At 39.1% G+C, this 18,500-nt stretch overlaps 1 protein-coding gene and 1 non-coding gene across 2 annotated transcripts in view; one reads left to right on the top strand and one right to left on the bottom strand.

Annotated features, from left to right (window-relative positions):
• Nucleotides 1-18,500, bottom strand: part of LOC148351672 (fibroblast growth factor receptor-like 1) — a 68,556-nt gene that overhangs the window by 41,908 nt on the left and 8,148 nt on the right. The gene's annotated exons all lie outside the window — the stretch shown is intronic.
• LOC148351673 (U2 spliceosomal RNA) lies at nt 16,309-16,503 on the top strand. Its single transcript, XR_015852969.1, has one exon. It is a non-coding gene; the product is annotated as a U2 spliceosomal RNA (small nuclear RNA).

The following is an 18,500-nucleotide window of genomic DNA, read 5'->3' as shown; positions in this document are numbered from 1 at the left end:
AGACGACTGTGCAGGGGCCAAGAATGCTGTCTTTTCTTCACTGACAAAAAGACCAAGCATCTTGGTGAGAAAATCAATACCCCTTCACTTTTCTGTCTAATCAATAGATCAGAGCTAAATAGGACCAGTAGGGACAAAGGGTCTTTCAGTCTTTTTCAGAACCGTCTTGATGTGGGCTGAATAGCGAAAGCATCCTCGGTGGGAATGGTAGAAGCTAAGCGATTAGATGACTAGAAGAACAGCAGGAGAGGGCAAAACACAGGAAAAGAGGTAAGGAGACGCTCCCTGATTAAAGCAGAATCACTGAAACAAGGCAATCCTCTTGTTCTCACCCACTTTACCCCACAAAAACAGGCAGAGCCTGTAGACTTCATCAAAAGAAGAAAAAAAAGAAGAAGAAATGACTCTGGCATCATAAAACCTCTCGAAACATCTCCATCACGCGGCCTGCCCATAACTGGGCCTACTGTGGCGCCTTTGAACTCCAAGCTGCTATATTTCATTAAACTTGACGGGCGTCCGCTGGGACGGCCTGCCTAAGTCGGAGGACCCCAGCGTGTGTGCGTGCGCTTGTGTTTTTGTGCAAGAGTGAGTTTCTGCAAAGGAGGCGAGAAGTACTGTCCTCTGAATTTCGACACGCCACAAATCCACACTCCGCTCACAATAAATCAACGAGGTGTAAGCGGCTTTATCGTTTTAGCGTCTCTGCAGTGTTTCAACAAAGACCACCTTTGTTTACATCTTAATGACAGTTAAACTGATTTTTTTTCTCCTCTAAAATATGTCAAAGTGCCACTTAAAGGGACAGTGTGTGTTATTTAGTGCCTCTTACAGGGTAAAAAAAAAAACATAAATTAAAAAAATATAAGTTGATCTAAATATTTCCATGATGGCAAATTAGGAAAAGCCTCACCTTGCCTCCATATCCCTGATAATTAATAACCTATTCTGTAAGAGATTGCACAGCACAAAACTTGAACCAAAGTTAAAATCTTGAAAACAATTGTGCTGATTTTATTTATCTTTTATAATACTTAAAAAAAAAAGTTGATTCCACTGTCAGATCAGTTATGCACATTTTAAGCATTATTTTAAAAAAACATTCTAGGAAAAAACAGATAAAAAAACTACAACTTGAAAAAAGTTTAAAAATATTGTGAAATAAAACATTACAGCAAAATTATTAACCAAACTAAATAACCTTCATTACTTCCTGAGCCACAGTGACCAAAAATGATAAGTGTTATACCGGCAGTGTTGTGAATATTGGCGATATAAATAAGACGTTATTTATATTCAGTAGCGGGCTATTTTATTAAAAGTATTCTATCCGCCATTACCATTACAGAACGTCTTTTACCGCTTGTTGCCGTTGATCCTGGTCATCTGCAGGTTCTCTTATTTCCTAACAATTAAGTACAACGTAAGAAAAGTTTGGCTTTGTTCAGTTATTCTTGATTTTAAAGAAACTACAGGAATCAAAATATATTCCCCACAATAATTTATGCAATGATTGTGATGACATTCTCATGTCTATACTCTAAGGCTTTTTTTTTCCAGAGCCCTGCCAGATTCTTGGTATGCCCCCAAGTGCCATACCTGCATATCGTCAAAACCCCTGTTTCGAAATCCTGAATCTTTTTTTGTTTTGACAGCCTAGTTTCTTGCTTTAGGGATGGGCAAATTAGTACAATGGACCAATAGGAACAATAGATTAGGCTAAGTATTTATCTTTTAAGAAATATGAAGCGTCACCCTCGGGGACATCTGCTGACCAATAGTAAAATGATTCATTCATCAACAGCAGAAATGTGTTACCAACTTCGCAGTAAGCAGAATAACTGTTGGATTCCATCATCACTTCATTTATAAATTCAGCAATATGCATATAATTTTATTGGACGAAATGAGAGAGATAATGCACAGTACAAAATTTCAGCCGGAAAATGTGGTAAAAGTAATTCTATCCATCTACATTGGTCATATCCCTCAAGAGGGGTGACCGACAGCAAGACAAGCACATAGAATAATCAAAAACTCAGCAAAATGTTTTGGACATGTTTGATAATTAATTATCTTGCCACACTTGGGATTATGGTTGCTCACTGTTGTTTCAAGCGTTGCTCACCGACTTTGTGTGAACGCTCAGACCTGTGGAAAATTAGAGGGAACATTGATGGCAACCCAAATGCACAAACACCCAAACAAGTTAAGCACCTCGGCACCCAAGTTGGTCATGCTTTCGTCCCTCCAGAGGAAACGGGACACAAGAAAGCGGCCATGTCACTCGGGTCAGGGTGACAAATCACACTCGATAGCTTTCACCGGTTTACCCCTGCCGCATCATACAGGTGCCCTGCCCATCCCTTACAACACGTCTAAACATCCCACTATCCTTTTACAACACCTCTCCACTCATTCCTATCACCAACAAGAGCTCTAGCCTCCACTAAATTTAGACCTCTTTCCTGCAATGCACTCATAACACCATCCATCAATCGCGGCCTTCCTCTTGGTCTCCTCCCATTTACTTCTGCAATCATAAGTCCTAGTCAGGTGAACTTATTCCATTGGGAGATCAGTTGCTCGTTTTAATGTTTACTTTAAAAATTAAGTACCTAAAATAATTTTTATTTGTAAGTATGTCTATATCATATACTTGAAAGGGAAGTTATGATATGGTAAAACAAAAAATGTAATACTTAAAATGGGCAAAGTTTTCTGCCAGTGGAGCAAAATGTTTCTTTCATTAACAACTATTTAAACGTCCCCAATACATATGGACATAACAATTACACTATATTTTTTGGTTGCCTATTGTTTCTTTATTTGTATATTCAAATTCATAATGAGTCCATAGTTTGTCAACAAGCCCCACAGTGGCCCCTCTTTTGTTTTGTTGCTGGGATACTACGCTCATACCTTTCAGTTTTTTTTAGCTTCAAACCTGAGCGGTCGCATGTACAATCCACTGCCAAGTTTCCAGTAAAAAATATTTGGTCTCAAATATCGTAAACATGGCCATCCATCTTTCTACAGTGATGCTGCAGTGCTGCCCCATTACTGTAGCGACTGAAGTTTGAAATGTAGGCCTGCCTTTGGCCAAACGTGCCCTGTCACAAAGGGGCCACAATGAGTAGCACTCTACCGGCTTTATCTCACTCCATTAGGCGGGGTACTGGTCTGCACACTAGGAATGAGTGTGCGCTTTGGGCCACTTATCTGAGGAAAGGCACCCAGGGTTTTTGTGTGTGTGTGTGTGTGTGTGTGTTTGGGGGGGTATGATGTCTGGGAATGGAGAGAAAGGCCAGATAGAGTGACAGACTGAAGGACAGGACGAGTGGTCCCGACGGTGAAGTTGGGGGTAGGGGGCACATAAATGAACTTGAATCCAACGAGGGGTTTCTCTACAGAGGCAAAAGATGGCCGAGAGCTCTCCCCTAACACATAGGGAGAGGAGGGCCGCACAGGGGAGTAAAAGAGGATTAGACGGGCCAGGCGGTGGTAACCAAGAATCCCAACAATCTCACACCCAGATCGTAGGCATAGGCTCAGCCACATGACCCACTCCAACAGACCTCTTTCTCTCTGTAGCCTGCAGAGGAAAGCACTGACAAGCACCTGTTTATGGCTGTCTGTCACTGTTTGGTGATGGATGGACCAATTGCTGCTGGATTTTATGCAGATGCTTTCATGTATGTGCCACAGTAACTATTTACTCAAATGCAGTTGGGCGGTTGACTGAGAAAGCATTCCCAACGAGCAACAGACTTTGGGCCAACATTGATGTTGGATTTTGGGCCAAATCTGGTTTGAGCTGTTAAAGAATTGATTAAGTCCCAAAATATAAGTATAAAATTCGGTTGTGTTTAACCCATCCTACAGTACATGGTCCAAATTTAGTAAAAAAATAGTCACTTAAAGAGGTATTTTAAAGGTATTTGAAAATTCGTTTGAGATTTCGCCTTTCAACCAAATACAGATGTCTTTTGGAAGGGATTTTGGCGTCTTTTCAATGAATGAATTGTTGCTGCTATTTCAAACAGACGGATCTCCATTTTTTTTTTTGCAGTACTGCACTTTGTTATTATAACCATTCCATTGATATAAATGTTTTTTTTTAAATGACAAAAAATTGAGACTTTTTAAAACGGCAGCGATTAGTTGTAGCATGTCATTTTAAACCCTTCAAAGCATAAAAAATATAGGCAGAAAATATGATTGGACAGTGTCTTACTTTCAGCACAGTGGTAATGACTTTTGTTATTAAAAGAAGTTATTTTTGTAAAGAAAATTCACACAAAGAAGTCAGACTTTGCTCTCCCAGGCTGTTCTGGGATTGACTCGCAGTGTGTTCAAAGCAGTCAGAATTTTGGAAAAATCAAAAGAAAAAGCTGTGTCGCCAGAATGTTTTTATTTCTAGGTATGTTCCGAATAACGAGCTCGGTGGTCTCGGGGGTAGGGAGCGCGCCCCGAGACTGGGAGGTTGCTAGTTTGAGCCTCGGCCGGGTCATACCTAAGACTTACAACATTGATACCCAACCCCCTGCTTGGTGCTCGGCATTAAGGGTTGGAATTGGGGGGTTTGGTCACCTAATGACTCCCAACGAGATGTTGAAACACATCAGTGGGGTTGAGCGAGGGGCCTGGGAATCCCCTCCTCTCCCAGAAAGAGTCACGTGCGTGGCACAGTTCTGAGGTCATGAGATCCAACCTTCCAGTGTGGAGTTTGCATGATCTCCCCGTGCTTGCGTGGGTTTCCTCCGAGCACTCCGGTTTCCTCCCACATTCCAAAAACATGCATTTCAGGTTAATTGGCCGGTCCAAATTGTCCCTCGGTGTGAACGAGCGAGTGAGTTGTCTGTCTCTGTGTGTCCTGCAACTGGCTGGCAACCAGTTTAGGGTGTCGCCTGCCCACTGCCCGAAGACAGCTGGGATGGGCTCCAGCACACCCGCGACCCTACAAAGGATAAGCGTTGCAGATAATGAATGAATTTATATATATATATATATATATATATATAAAATGTTCCGAATGTGGGCGCCATGATGTGTAACAGGTTAGCATATCTGCTTCACATTTGGTAGTTTTCAGCTACCAGTCTTCCTGTGTCGAGTTTGCATGTTCTCCCCTTGCCTGAGTGTTTTTTTCTTCCTCCCACATTCCCCCACATAAAAAGAAACATGCATGGAAGTTCGATTGGCAAGTAGAAATTATCCCTAGGAATTAGTGTGTGAGTGAATAATTGTCTCTGTTATTGGCTGGCAACCGGTCCCTTGCCCACTGCTCGAAGTCAACTAGGATTCGCTCCAGCATCTCCATGAACGTAGTAAGGATAAGCGGCAGTAAAACTACTGAATGAATTTCCAGAAGATTAACATCGAAGGTCTCCTCTAAAATAAAAATGTCCAAAAGGATCCCTTCGGTAATTGTATCATTTTGTTGCAAGCCAAGCTGAGGAAACAAACTCACAGTGATGAGTCCCCACAATACGTGGGAAAAGATGGGAGCAAAATGCAAGATTGTGCTGGAATTCTGACAATTGATTGGAGCACAACTTTGTTTTTAATGAGGATTTTTGAATAAGAAATAGCCAAACCCTCCTAAAATGTAATTGAGCTATATTTGTCGTTTTTTAACTTTTTTTAAATGTACTTTTTAACCAGTTTTTAGTGAAAAGTCCAATATGCAACTACAAACCAACAACAAAAGAAAAAAAAAATTGGTCACCTTTTTTTTCCAAGCTACATCCTGTGTAGCTTATTGTGATTCTAAGATGCCCAAATATATCCTTTGTTCCCAATATTTTAGTGCGTCCTAAAGTCAAAGGAGATTTTGTGGGGGACAGTATTAGGACAAACAACTAGCTGCAGATGTTCAATTCTCTACCGTCACTCCGGGTTGATATGGTACCAGACAGTGACCAGACATTCTCTCATTATAGATTGTGTTGCATTTGACACCACTTAGTGATAATAGAGTGATGGCACAATGCTTTTGAGCTCTCTATCAGCTCTTCTCCGAGTTTAGAAGCTCACAGACAGGAAAGTCCATGATACTGGGGACCGTCAGATCTTTCCAGGAAGTGAGATTCAGTGTGGATACAAGTTGCCAATGGACCGGCAAAGCTCCCACTGACAGCAATGGGGCCCTCCTCACAATCCGGCAATATTGTGTGGAATCAATCTCTCATCATGGAGCAGTTGAGCCTGTTATTAGTGTGTGTTGCTTATCATTTCAATGTGACAATTTGTTTCCGAGTTCACCTTTCCATCAAAATCTAGCAATGTTTAGTGCCTTCTATTCATCTCAAACTGCCCGCCTTTTTTTCGTTTGTTTGAAATATTCAATGTTCCCTGCCATGATGTTTTTTATGCTAGCAACGATTTTTTTAAAGTATTAATTAAAACAAACTCCAGCTTGTTTAAGATGACCTAGTCACTATGTCATAGTGGGATGTTGTGTGTTAGTAGAGTACAAAAATATATCTTAATATAAGCAACGCCATTCCAAGCTGAGCAGGCTTGCCTCTGCACACAGAAACTTACAGTATGTCATTGTTGCAAAACATGCGCTAAATATTCTGACCATTTTCATCAACCTCATTTTTAAGACTGTACTTCCACATCTTAAATAACCCGCACTTTCACAGCTTAAATACATTCTATTTTAAAATTCAGATTCAAAATCCTGGATTATAATGGGAGCACTTTTTCCTTAAATATTTTGGGAGTTTTTAGCATATAGTTTTTACATTCTATAAACTCCTTTAAGCAGACCGTAACTGTAAGGCTGCAACAAACAATTATTTTAATAATCGATTAATTAATGTCAAATAGTCTAAATCTGTTTCCATTTTACTCCATGTATTCTAGAACAGAGTATTACTTTCAAATACAATTGCAGAAAATAAGTTTCTCCAAGTGCTCATATTTAATTTATTAAAATTTGTGTCAGAAAAACAGGAAAAATTATCATTATTTTTCACAAAAAAAGAGCAAACTGCTGGATTTAGGCCAAAACAATCTATATCCCAAGCGAACTTTTTTCAAAAGGCCCCACGAATTGTCACTCAGTAAATAAAACATCACCCACCGATGTTGGTTGATCAATAATAAGACATTTTAAAACACATTAACCAAATAGTTACCGTATACGTTTTGGTACTGACAAAAGTGAAATGTTCGTTCTGATTTCAATGCAAACATTGAAAAATGATGAAAATCTAACATGAAGATGCTGAAATTCTGAGGATTTGGAAAATTTCTAAACCAAATAGTGTTTAAAGGATTACAAACGCTGCCCTACTTACGGATGATGCTTCGTCTGTTGAATTTGTTCGTGAGTTGCTTCAGTGCTGTTTTGTATGTTTAAGGTTTATATTAGTATGTTTAAGGCTTGTATAAGTAACCTGTATGGTTTTGTACTAAAAAATAAACATTTAATAAAAAAACATGTGCTCTATAAAGATAAACAAAGTTAAGTTTAACTTAATTTTGGGAGATGAGCTTCAACAGTTTGGCGACTTCCTCCTCCGTGGTGAAAAGTGGCCAAACAAAAACGTTCCGACCATTTTCTCAACCGCATCAAACTTTCTTATTCCACTTTCATTTCAAATGAAACAGCTTGCCTCTTCTTTACACTTTACACCAACCATATTGAATGGATGAACGAGATATTAAACATTAAAAATGTCAAAGTCCTTAGCGCGCTGGAGATACAGTATAGAATGTTTACGCACAAATTAGGAAGAGGGAGCGGATTTCTTCTACTGGGTGGATGCTGGGTGACCTCTCAAAGCGCCTTGACACGCCAGTAGCGGCAGAAAGAAGCACTACAGCAATGTCCGGATATTTTTCAACATCCCCAAAAAAATGTTCGTATCTACAGTTTTTTATAAGTCGAATGGTCGTAAGGGAAGGAGCGTCTGCAAACGATTATATGAAGCTTGATTAAATGCAAAAAGTGTCGGGGTTGGAGGAAGAACTATCATTTGTTTTAAAGCAATATTTTTCTCCATATTATTTGCGTCTTTGGCCTCCAAAAAACATCTGTAAACATAATTAAAGGCTCATCTCTTCTATTAATCATTTCTGCTTGAACACATTTAAACAGATACATTATTCATGTAAATAAGTTGACGGAGTATGAATGGAGGCCACATGTGCCTAATACATCTAAAGTGTGGCTACTCCAGAGCCCAAGTCATTTACTTTTGTACATAAGGTAATGTAATCTATTTCGCTACACTCCGCAGTGTGGAATTGTGCAGCCTTGCTGTAAAGAATGACAGATTATGCTCCCTGCTCATAAAAAAAGATCATTTTTTGCCTTCCTTTTCCGCTCTGATCCAAGTTGGAGCAGGGACATAATGTCCATTCATCACAAAACAACTGGCCCCAGTCCTCATCTCTGCATTAGTGTTAGCAAATCATAGTGAAGCATGACAGCTTACGCTTCAGCAGTGAAAACGGAAGTTTTGATGAAGTGTGACAGGCACTGGCCAGCACCGCTTTGAAACTCAATCAAAAGGGACAATGCAGCAAAGAATTTCCTAGGTCAATCAAAAGAATCTCTAATGAAGAGGAAAATGAGACTGAAAAAAAGCCAAAAAGCTATGTGGCGTCTCATTGAAGGCTATCAGAGGTGAACTGAAAGGAGCAATGGAAACTGGGAGGAGGGAACGTAAGCCAGCAGAGGCCCCATTCAAATTTTCTCACCCAAAGGTTCCCTGTCTCGGCTTTCTTCGGACTAAGCCAAGCCGTCGCTTTTTCTACAGCAATAACTTTCTATCGACTATTACTAGCACAACAGGGGGATGTGTGTTTGTGTACTGGAAAGAGGGGATACACATGTGCTTGTTGCTAGGACAAGTGATTAACACCACAAAGTGAGGATTTACAATCATGTCTAAGTGTGAGGGAGAGTAAATAAGGCTTCTTGACATGATTTTCTCTTGTGATAATGAGACTATAAAGTGGCACAGCTGGCAATGACAAGTGCGGCAAACAAACAATCAGAGGGGTTGGTAACCAATGCTTCAGCAGTTCACTGGGTAGCGTCACAATGACTGTAAGCTTTAACCTGCTGAGCCAAAGCCACATCCTGAAGTCGACTTTCATTCACCGTCTGCATCTTTTTCTCAGAGATGACAAAAGGTTGTCAATTTTTTTTTTGTTGGAGATTTAGATTTTTTTTTCAGACTCAAATTTGGAGTAGTCATTAAAACCGATAGACTTAATACATAATATTCCCTTGCCTCTACAAGAAATGACTGATATTTTTAAATAAATAACTGAATCCCAAACTATATTTCTTAATATTACATTTAATGGCAGTTTATCATTCCTTTAATTTTAGGTTCCTGACTGTTAAATGTCAACTACAATGGTATAGACTACCATATAGCCTATAGTGGCACGGATACCAATAGTTGGGATTCAAAGGTATTTATTTAAAAACACGAGACATTTTTACAGGGGGCAGGGAATTTTACATACTAGTAGTATGGCTATCGAAGACTACGACAGATTTGGCTATCCGTCTGAAAAAAATTGGTATTGAACATACCAGGTTCTAAACCAAGTCATTATGTATTTTTGAAAATGTATAACAAAGCTACCTTGAACAAAATCATTTGACGATTGTTTTTAAATTTGTAATTCTTAGGGTTGCTGTTCAGTGTCTCATAACTCATTTACAGGTAGCCCAGTTTCGTTACAATAGCACTTTGGCATAAACTACCATTCAAAAGTTTGTAGTTGTAAGGAAAATCATTATTTTTTTAACACGAAACTAATCAAAAATACACCCTATACATTGTTAGCGAGGTAAATTACCATTTGAACAGCAAATAGTGTTTTTTAGTGCAATATCTACATAGGTGTATAGAGGCTAATTTCCAGTAAGCAGCACTCCAGTGTTCTAAAAGTACACTTATGGGTGTTTAGAAAACCCCTATGTAATAATTTTAGCACAGCTAAAAACAGTTTAGCTGGTAAGAGAAGCTAGAGGTAAGACCTTGGCCCAACCCAATCTGGCTTGCTCCTACTGAAAGTGATTGGGTTAGTAAGATACAAAATTTTAATTCTGACCCTCTCACTGCAACGCAGAAAGACCAAATATTGAAACTTGTGTACAGATGTGCTGTTTTGGGGGTCTTTTCCTCTACAGAGAAAAGGTAATAGCTCAACTAGGCTACTAATTTCTATGGGTTTACAAAGCATAAAAACTTGGATTAGGTGAATTGCCCAGCAAGAGAAAGCCTTGGCACAACAAGGAAAACTAGAAGAGGTTGTGGCCCATTGAAAGAGGCAGAAAACGGCATTAAGCAAGACAAACACTTCCCACTGAGGAGCCGCAGAGTAGTTGTAAAGTCCCATGTAAGTGTTGACCCCCGCTCCCACATGCGGGCTCGCCTCCAGCCACTCAGAATACTCTCTCTTTGGCCGGCTTGTAACATTGGCAGCCTGACAGTCAGTCCGCTGCCATCTGACGCCTAACCAAGCAGCTGTCAAAGAGCACAAATGGATGCTACTAGCTTGACTGGTAGATTATGGAATTCAGAGCGGCAATGTGCGTAAATATGGTAGGTATTTGATATGTGAATAAAAGGCGGTCTTCATTGACTTGAAAAGCGCTATATAAATGCATTTACTTGTCAAAGTTTAACAGAGTCAAAAAAATAAATGTCAAACTAGTTTCCAAAGTTCTACACGAGCACAGGTTGGCGCAAATGCTGCAACTGATGCTTCAAATGCTGCTGACGCGGGTCCGAGCATTACTGCTCTTCGGAGGTATGATCTTAGGCCTGAGCCTGGCCCATCCTGAAATTTGGGCGTAATCGGGCAGAAACACCCTTCTTCCTCCTGAGTCCTCACAAATAAAATGTGATAATTCAGGTCCCTCAAATTAAGTTAATTGGGCGAGCTGGTTTGAGCATTAATACCCGAAGGGCCGAGCAGGGTTGGGCTGAATTTTTTAGGCCCAATCTTACCTTGACTGCTATGGTTGCCACTGGTATGCCTTCTAGCAATTGATAGGAACTATCATGTCATCTACGTCCGGGCAACATTAACCCTTCGTTGACCAAGTATCATACAGACCTCTTGGAATGATTTTTTACTATGACCATGGAAAAGTCAGAAATCATGTTATGAGTCATTACTTTTGGCCCTTTTTTAAAAAAAAAACACACTTTCAATATCTGGCAGACATAGTAGTAACAGTTTAAAATTAAAAAACAAAAAATGGACTAGGATTTTATAATGAAGTAGTTACTGGAACTGAACATAAACACATTGTAAAACAACATGAACTGGAAATATGAACTGTTATAGATATATACAAAAAAAGTTTTTGAGTCTTGCTCTCTTAGTTGTCCATATATTGTCAACTATTTTTCACCATGACCAGGCAATGTGGCATATTTGGTGATGCAATTCCTGGAGACAGAGATCCACATTATACTTAACCCATCAATTCAATGGCCCTTTGACAATCAAAACTAAAGAAGTAAAGTTCAAAGTATATTTTTTTATGATTATGATTGGTTACAGAAAACAATAAAAGCGTTAGAAAATGCACTACTTATTATGCCTCCTATATTTCATTTCTTGCCCGTGATCAGTAAGTTGCCACACGTAGATGCCAGTGAGATAATACTTTGGGAAGTTGCTGCCAACTTGTTGGTGTTTTGGAGAACTACTTTGATTTAATTTGTCCAACGGTTGCGGAGTTATGGTCATTTGAATACCGCTTGTAAAACGGGGGCGCACATTCTGTAATCAATTAAACAAAGTTAAACTTGGGGCGGTATCATAGAACATAGTCACGTCATTCTCGACGGGATGTGCTGCATCCATCTTAGTCATTTTGATAGTAGGGTAATGTAGGGACATACAGCATGTGCTGCATTCATTATAAGGCTTGTATAAGGCTTTTAATTTTTTTGCAGCTCCTGACAAATTACTTTTTTTTTCTGGTCCAAATATAGCTCTTTCAATATTTTGTGTTGCAGACCCCAGGGCTAGCTTGTTGTTCTGACTGCAGAGATTGATAAAAAAAAGTACTGGGGCTCTAAATTTTCTACTAGTACTTAATTTTCATCTTTGATTCATCCATCCATCCATTATCTGCACCGCTTATCCTCAGTAGGGTCACGGGGGTGGTGGAGCCCATACCAGCTATCTTCGGGCAGGGGACATCCTGAACGGGTTGCCAGACAGTCGCAGGGCATACAGAGACAGACAACTCACTCGCTCATGCACACATAGATCGATTTGGACCGGCCAATTAACATTACATGCATGTTTTTGGAATGTGGGAGGAAACTGGAGTGCCCGGAAGAAACCCACGCAAGCTAGGGGAGAACAAGCAAACTCCACACAGGAATGTTCAATCTCATGACCTCAGAACTGTGTCGTACACGCGCTAACCACTGCTCTGCCGTGCTGCCTCTCTGATTCATACGATGGTTATTTTATTGTTTATTTAAGTACTTGAATTTACCTTGATTGTTTTGTTTTATTTTTAAATTAAATGTAATTTATTGTTGACTGGATGGACTTTGAGGATTTGATGATCTGCTTGAATGGTTGTTTAAAAAAAATCAATACAGCTACAGTACTTTTCTACTTTTATGCAAGTAATTAATTGGATGACTACTTTTTACTTCTACCTAAGTAATATAATACTAAAGTAACAGTATTTTGGCGACACTACCCACCTCGGTTGAAAACAACAGCGACAATTTTTGGCCACATTTTGACCACATCACACGGGCACAGCAATTTTAGACATCTATTTTTGGTACAAATCAAGGACCAGACACCAGTTGAAACATATAAAAGACGTCTGGTGTTCAGTTGGATGTAATTTCTATTTTATGATTCCATTTAGAGCTACAGTAGATAGCATATTTTCATGCAGTCTTTTAAAAAATTAATTGTCAAAAACTGTGACAAACCGGTAATTATTTCAAATACAAAGTTTGCTAAAGAATTTGCCTTTTCATGGACTCAATATTGAGAAACATTTCATCTTGTGGTATTTGTGTAATGTCTATCGCATTGTATAGGGTACCAAGAGATTCCCAACCCTGATTAATCATCTGACTTGTTGGTTTTGTGTGGTTAACCGATGCAGACCTGAGAAACTTGTGTGGTCTAAAAGCCTAAGCAAACTGTGAATTAGCATACAGCTGACGGATATAAACATGGATAGTGGACAATGCCTTGTTGAAACTCCACATGAATGCTAATTTGAGTGGTCATTCAAATCGGTCAATGAGAGAGTGTTACTAACAGGGATTATATGACCCCTCTTGAGTAAACAGCAAGTGACCTCCATTACGGCTACTTATCAGAGCTACAACCCTTTCCTTTCTTTCCATGTGAGGGGTGAAGTCTGACACATTCCTCCTCTCTGCCAACTGCCTGGGTCAACGCTTTCTGCTGATAGACGGGTAACACCAATTGTTTTTGTGGTCAAGTGGAGAGAAAAATAAACAAATGGGAGATGTTGAGCAGGCTCTGTAATAATTTTTCTTCTCCTTATCGGGACTTTTCCTGGGGTTTCTAGTTTTATAAATGTACCCTACATTTCAAAACAGTCTAGAGCAGAACCAACTAACCCAGGAGTTGGTAACCCAAAATGATGAAGGAGCCACATCGGACCCCAGAAAACCCACAGAAGAATCATGTTTGGGGCTGCAAAAAATTAAAAGCTTGATGTAAACATTTGGAGGAAGGAAACAAATACTGTACAATCTTTTTGACCCAAAGAGCCATAAATGCAAAAATGTTTTGTTTTTTTCTTTGAGAGCGAGAGCAACACGATATAATTAAAGACCAAACCGCAAACCCGCTCTTCAGACAAAAGCTAATTCTTCAGCACAAATTCACGTTTAGTTTGTCTGTGGGTTTTTATCAAAACGTGTCTCAACAGTGAACAAACATTATTTAATGAGCTTCCAAATAAAGGATTCTTCAAAGATGTACAACCAAGACGGGGGTCTGCTGTTGTGACGCCTTGACTGTAAACTGTAGTTAAGACTCTGCACTATATATACAGGACAAAAACGTATGCTAATTCAAATGTCTCCGTCTTTGCAAGTGCTATAATAGGCTTTGAATGTAACATTACACTAAGTAATTGTGAAATTTTTATTTTATCCCCGAGCCAGATTTACTTACCAAATCGTTAGACCTTCAGCTACTCACAACTATTTTTTTCTAATTTTTTTATGTCCTTTAAGGCATACAAAAAAATATTCACATACCTTTATTGGTATTTATTTATTTTATTTTTTTCCCCAAAACCCCTCAAGAGACCACTGGATGTCCCTGCATTGTATAGTGCAAACAAAAACAAGTATTAGAAAGCTCAAGGAGGAATACAAATAACAAATATTTTTACCAAACTGTACCACTCCAAACCCCCTCTGGCGGCCAAATTGGATACTACCGTTCCCGACCACTAACCACTCCAAGCAGCCAGGTCTAATCTTCTATGATTGCCATTACCAGGCCATTTTGCTTGTTGGCAAAATAATCGAGTGATTAATTATCAAAATAATGGTTTGTTGCAGCCCTAATCATGTCAACTTATAGTTCTCACGAAAACCTCAATTGAGGCGCCACAACATCACTGATCACTCCGCCCAGTCTACAAGCAGTGTTTAAAATTAATCTGCCCCGCGCATACTGGACGTAATCATCATAATTCCGCCATTGTTTGTCACAAATGAACTTCAACTCCGTAAACAGGCGCTAGGATGAGCTGAGAAAGATTGAAGGAGAGTGTGTAAAGGTCAACCCATGCCTTGTTTTAACAACAGCACATTAAGTTAACCTACTTCCTCCAGCTTTACAGAGGCAATAAAGTGAAGGAAATGCAAGCAAGGCTGACTGTCTGCTTTGTGCGATGAAGTCTCAGTCTTTCGGATGGCGCTCGACCCGAAAGTGAGCCATGTTTACCTTTCTGAACCTTGAAACGGAATTTTCAAACATAATACACAAGGCAAGCTATTCTTTGCGCACCTCAACACCCTCCCTAGAGCATCTAACCTTGGCCTCTGCTAGTCTGTAGATATTTCAAAACTACAAGAGGCATTGAGTTACTCTTCAATCTCACTTCATTATGCGTTAAGGAAATGGAAAACTGTGGTTGGAGCCAAATGGCCTTGTGATTTTAACAGCCACTGGCACACTGAGCATCACAATAGCTCCTTGTTATGAGAGCGTGATGTAACGCCACCGTAAAATGTATATTTCCCGCCGGCGTTGCAGAGAGCGCGCTAAGTTTGTCCAGATGGTTGCGAAGGTAAATTCACGTGTTGGTTTCTTCTGTGTGACTGTATGTGCTGCCGCATTAGTTTGTTGATCATTAAAATGCAAGGAAACAATTTGTTGTTCTAGCTAGCATAGACATGTGGTTCTCTTTTGATTCTCCCTTGTGCAAAACTTTGGACAGTATAAAGTTTTCCACAATACAGTTCAATTATAGCACAGGTCACTTTGTTTCATAGTGGTCCTTGATTTAATTCATAAAACTGTAGTAGATATGTTTGATATCAATTTTATTTAGATAAATAACAGCTTTTGAGTTGTCACTGATACCAAGTAACAAATACCACTAGTACTTTGATTGAATCAAATGGCCTCCTAAAAAAAAACCAATATATCTTTCCTATATCACAGTGTTTTCAAACATTTTCAGTGATGTCAATTTTGTGAAAATGTCTTCCAGCTGGTGGAATTAATAATATTAAACTTAATTTTATCATTGTGATTATTATTAGTAGTATTGGTATTTCTATTGATACTAATACTACTACTAACAATAATATTTAATCTGTTTTTATTTTAAAGGGACAGTGAATTATTAATGACTCCTGGTGGTAAAAAAAAATCATTAAATAAAAAAACAATATTTGTTTAAATAATAAGCAAAACTGCATGAACTATTATATGAACGTGCATTTTTTTTAAAATACCCAGAGATCAAGAAATGTGTATTAATTTTACATAACGTAAGGCTCACTTAGAGGGAGCTGACATGAATGCCCACCAACATCTCGCTGCTACAGGTACCCTAAAAAACAAAAATCTAGCAAAAATCTGGGGAGAAAAATTTGAAGAAAATGGGTGCGGTTTGGTCCCCATGACTTTCCGTAGTTTCTATACTTCATTTCTTTACTTCAACGCGTTTTCGGTTGCACTGCAGCAGGCGTGTCCAGAGTCCGTCCCAGGGGTCACAACTGATGATGAAAAGCATGTCATCAACAAGGCTTTAAAGTCAGGACCTTAACTTGGCCCTTTGGCTTTGATGCAGTGGCAGTATCGTAGCCCATGAGGTTTATCTGGCTTTTGTTTAGGGCTAGGACCTTAACTTTGCCATGATCTTTGATTTTTGCAATCCGGAGATGGAATAAGAGCTTGTTCTGTCCACTCCACGCATCGGCCCGGTACTGCAGTACCTCCGGGAACGGTGCATTCGCAATGATCGCAGCAAGGCTTTAGGGCTAGGACCTTAGCTTGGCCTTTTGGCTGAGAGTAAGTGTCCCGGCTCCTAGGCTTTGTAGCGTATTATGAACTGACCGATAATGGATAATGGATAATGAATAACGAAGATAGATCAATAACCCTTAAAAACCCCAAACCCCCCAGTTATGGCCCGAGCTACAATTTTTACTGGCCCACAGCCTCTCTCATAGAATTAATAATATGTGGCCCGCAAGTAATGTTGACTGCAGTGCAAAATAAATTTGTAAAAAAATAAGTCACTGTTTCACCAGATGATGGCAGTATCCCTTTGGCCACCTTGTCCTTGGCTTTCTGTGAGATCTCTAACCCACCCCATTTCCGACATGGCAACTGTAAATAAAAATAGGAAAGTAAACTGTGAGGGCCGCCACTGCCAGGACAAGTGGAAATTGCAGTATTTTTTTCACCAAAATCTAAAACAATTGCGTCTGCTTCATTTGCAAGATGACTGGGGCTTTTTAAAAAAAAATAATATAACGTAAAAAGGCACTGCCAAATGAAACATGCAGACTATAAAAAGCTAACTGGAAACAATCACTGTGAAAAGGTAAAGCAACTTGAAGCCGTTTTTTTGTTTTTTTTTTCACGAAAGCCAGCGAGTGAAATGTAAATGCTATAAAGGCGAGCTACGAGGTTGCGATGCTGATCACCAAGCACTGCAAACCTTTCACGGAGGGTGAATTTATTAAAGACTGTTCAGAGAATATCAGGATAATAGTCGGCCATCACACATTTGCAGCTTACTAAATCTGGCCTGCATTCTGAAGTTTGGACAGCCCCCTGCACTACAGAATACAGCGACATCTAGTTGTCAAATAATACACACTGACACTTTAACACAAAAATTCATGTTCCCAAAAAAACATAAAGAGGAAAACATTAATCTAAAGAAAAATTTACCCTGAAAAAAATCAACTACAAAATATAGTAAAGTATTTATTTGTCCCCCCGAAAAATATTTAATAACAGAAGACTATTTTCTCCTTGTTATACATTTTTTAATATCTTTTATTGCTTCTGTTCAGATATTTTGTTGTAAAATAAGAAATATATTATTAAATCTCCAAACGAAATTGCCTGTCAACAAAGAAAAAGCAAAAGCAAAATCAATACCTAAAAGAAAAGAAAATAGGAAGTGATATGAAATATAACAGGAAAGTTCCTATATACATGTAAACTTCCATCCATCCATCCATTATCTGCACTGCTTATCCTCAGTCGGGTCACAGTGATGCTGGAGCCCATCGCAGCCGTCTTCGGGCAGTGGGCAGGGGACACCCTCAAGTGGTTGTCATGTAAACATTTTCATAAAAAATAAACAGCAGAAATAATTTAAAACCATAAATTAGTTAAATTATTGTTTGTATGCTATTTTTGCCACTTTCCCATCTGCATTTCCCTGGGTTAAAAAACTGCAGTGGAAATGAATTTAATTGTTTTCTTGCTTTTTGGGGTTTTTTGTTGTTGTTTTTTACAAATGCACAATTGATAAACACTGCAAGCGATCTAAGTAGAGGAAAAAGTATCGAGGAAAAAAAACCTAAATAATCGTTTTATTATTGAATCTTATATACGTGAATCAAAATGTAATTGTAAGCCTCAGAAAAGACCCCCAGCCCTCCAGCTAAGGCATCTTTACGCCAGTAATTTCCTAGTCCGGCCCCCGTGAGAATATTTTTTCTACCATGTGGCCTCCGAGGTAAAATTAGTATGACAGCCCTGCATTACACTTTTGCATATAAAAAAGTTCTTCTTCAAAATGTTACAAAAGACTTAATAAGACCCAGCCAACTATTTTTAACGCCCATCCCTACTTTACAACACCCATATAACATTTGTTCAGCTTTCCTGAAACTCTTGTTGATGTACTTTTGTCAACACAAAATCACAAAAAGCAGTGAACGGGGAACAGAAAAGTCCCAGTGCTCTCTGAGCCTGTCAGCAACATAAGA

The sequence above is a fragment of the Urocampus carinirostris genome, chromosome 15 (genome assembly GCF_059441175.1).
Source record: "Urocampus carinirostris isolate Australia breed hairy pipefish chromosome 15, RoL_Ucar_1.0, whole genome shotgun sequence".
NCBI classification, from domain to species: Eukaryota; Metazoa; Chordata; class Actinopteri; order Syngnathiformes; family Syngnathidae; genus Urocampus; species Urocampus carinirostris.
This window is presented reverse-complemented; position numbering and strand designations above follow the sequence as displayed.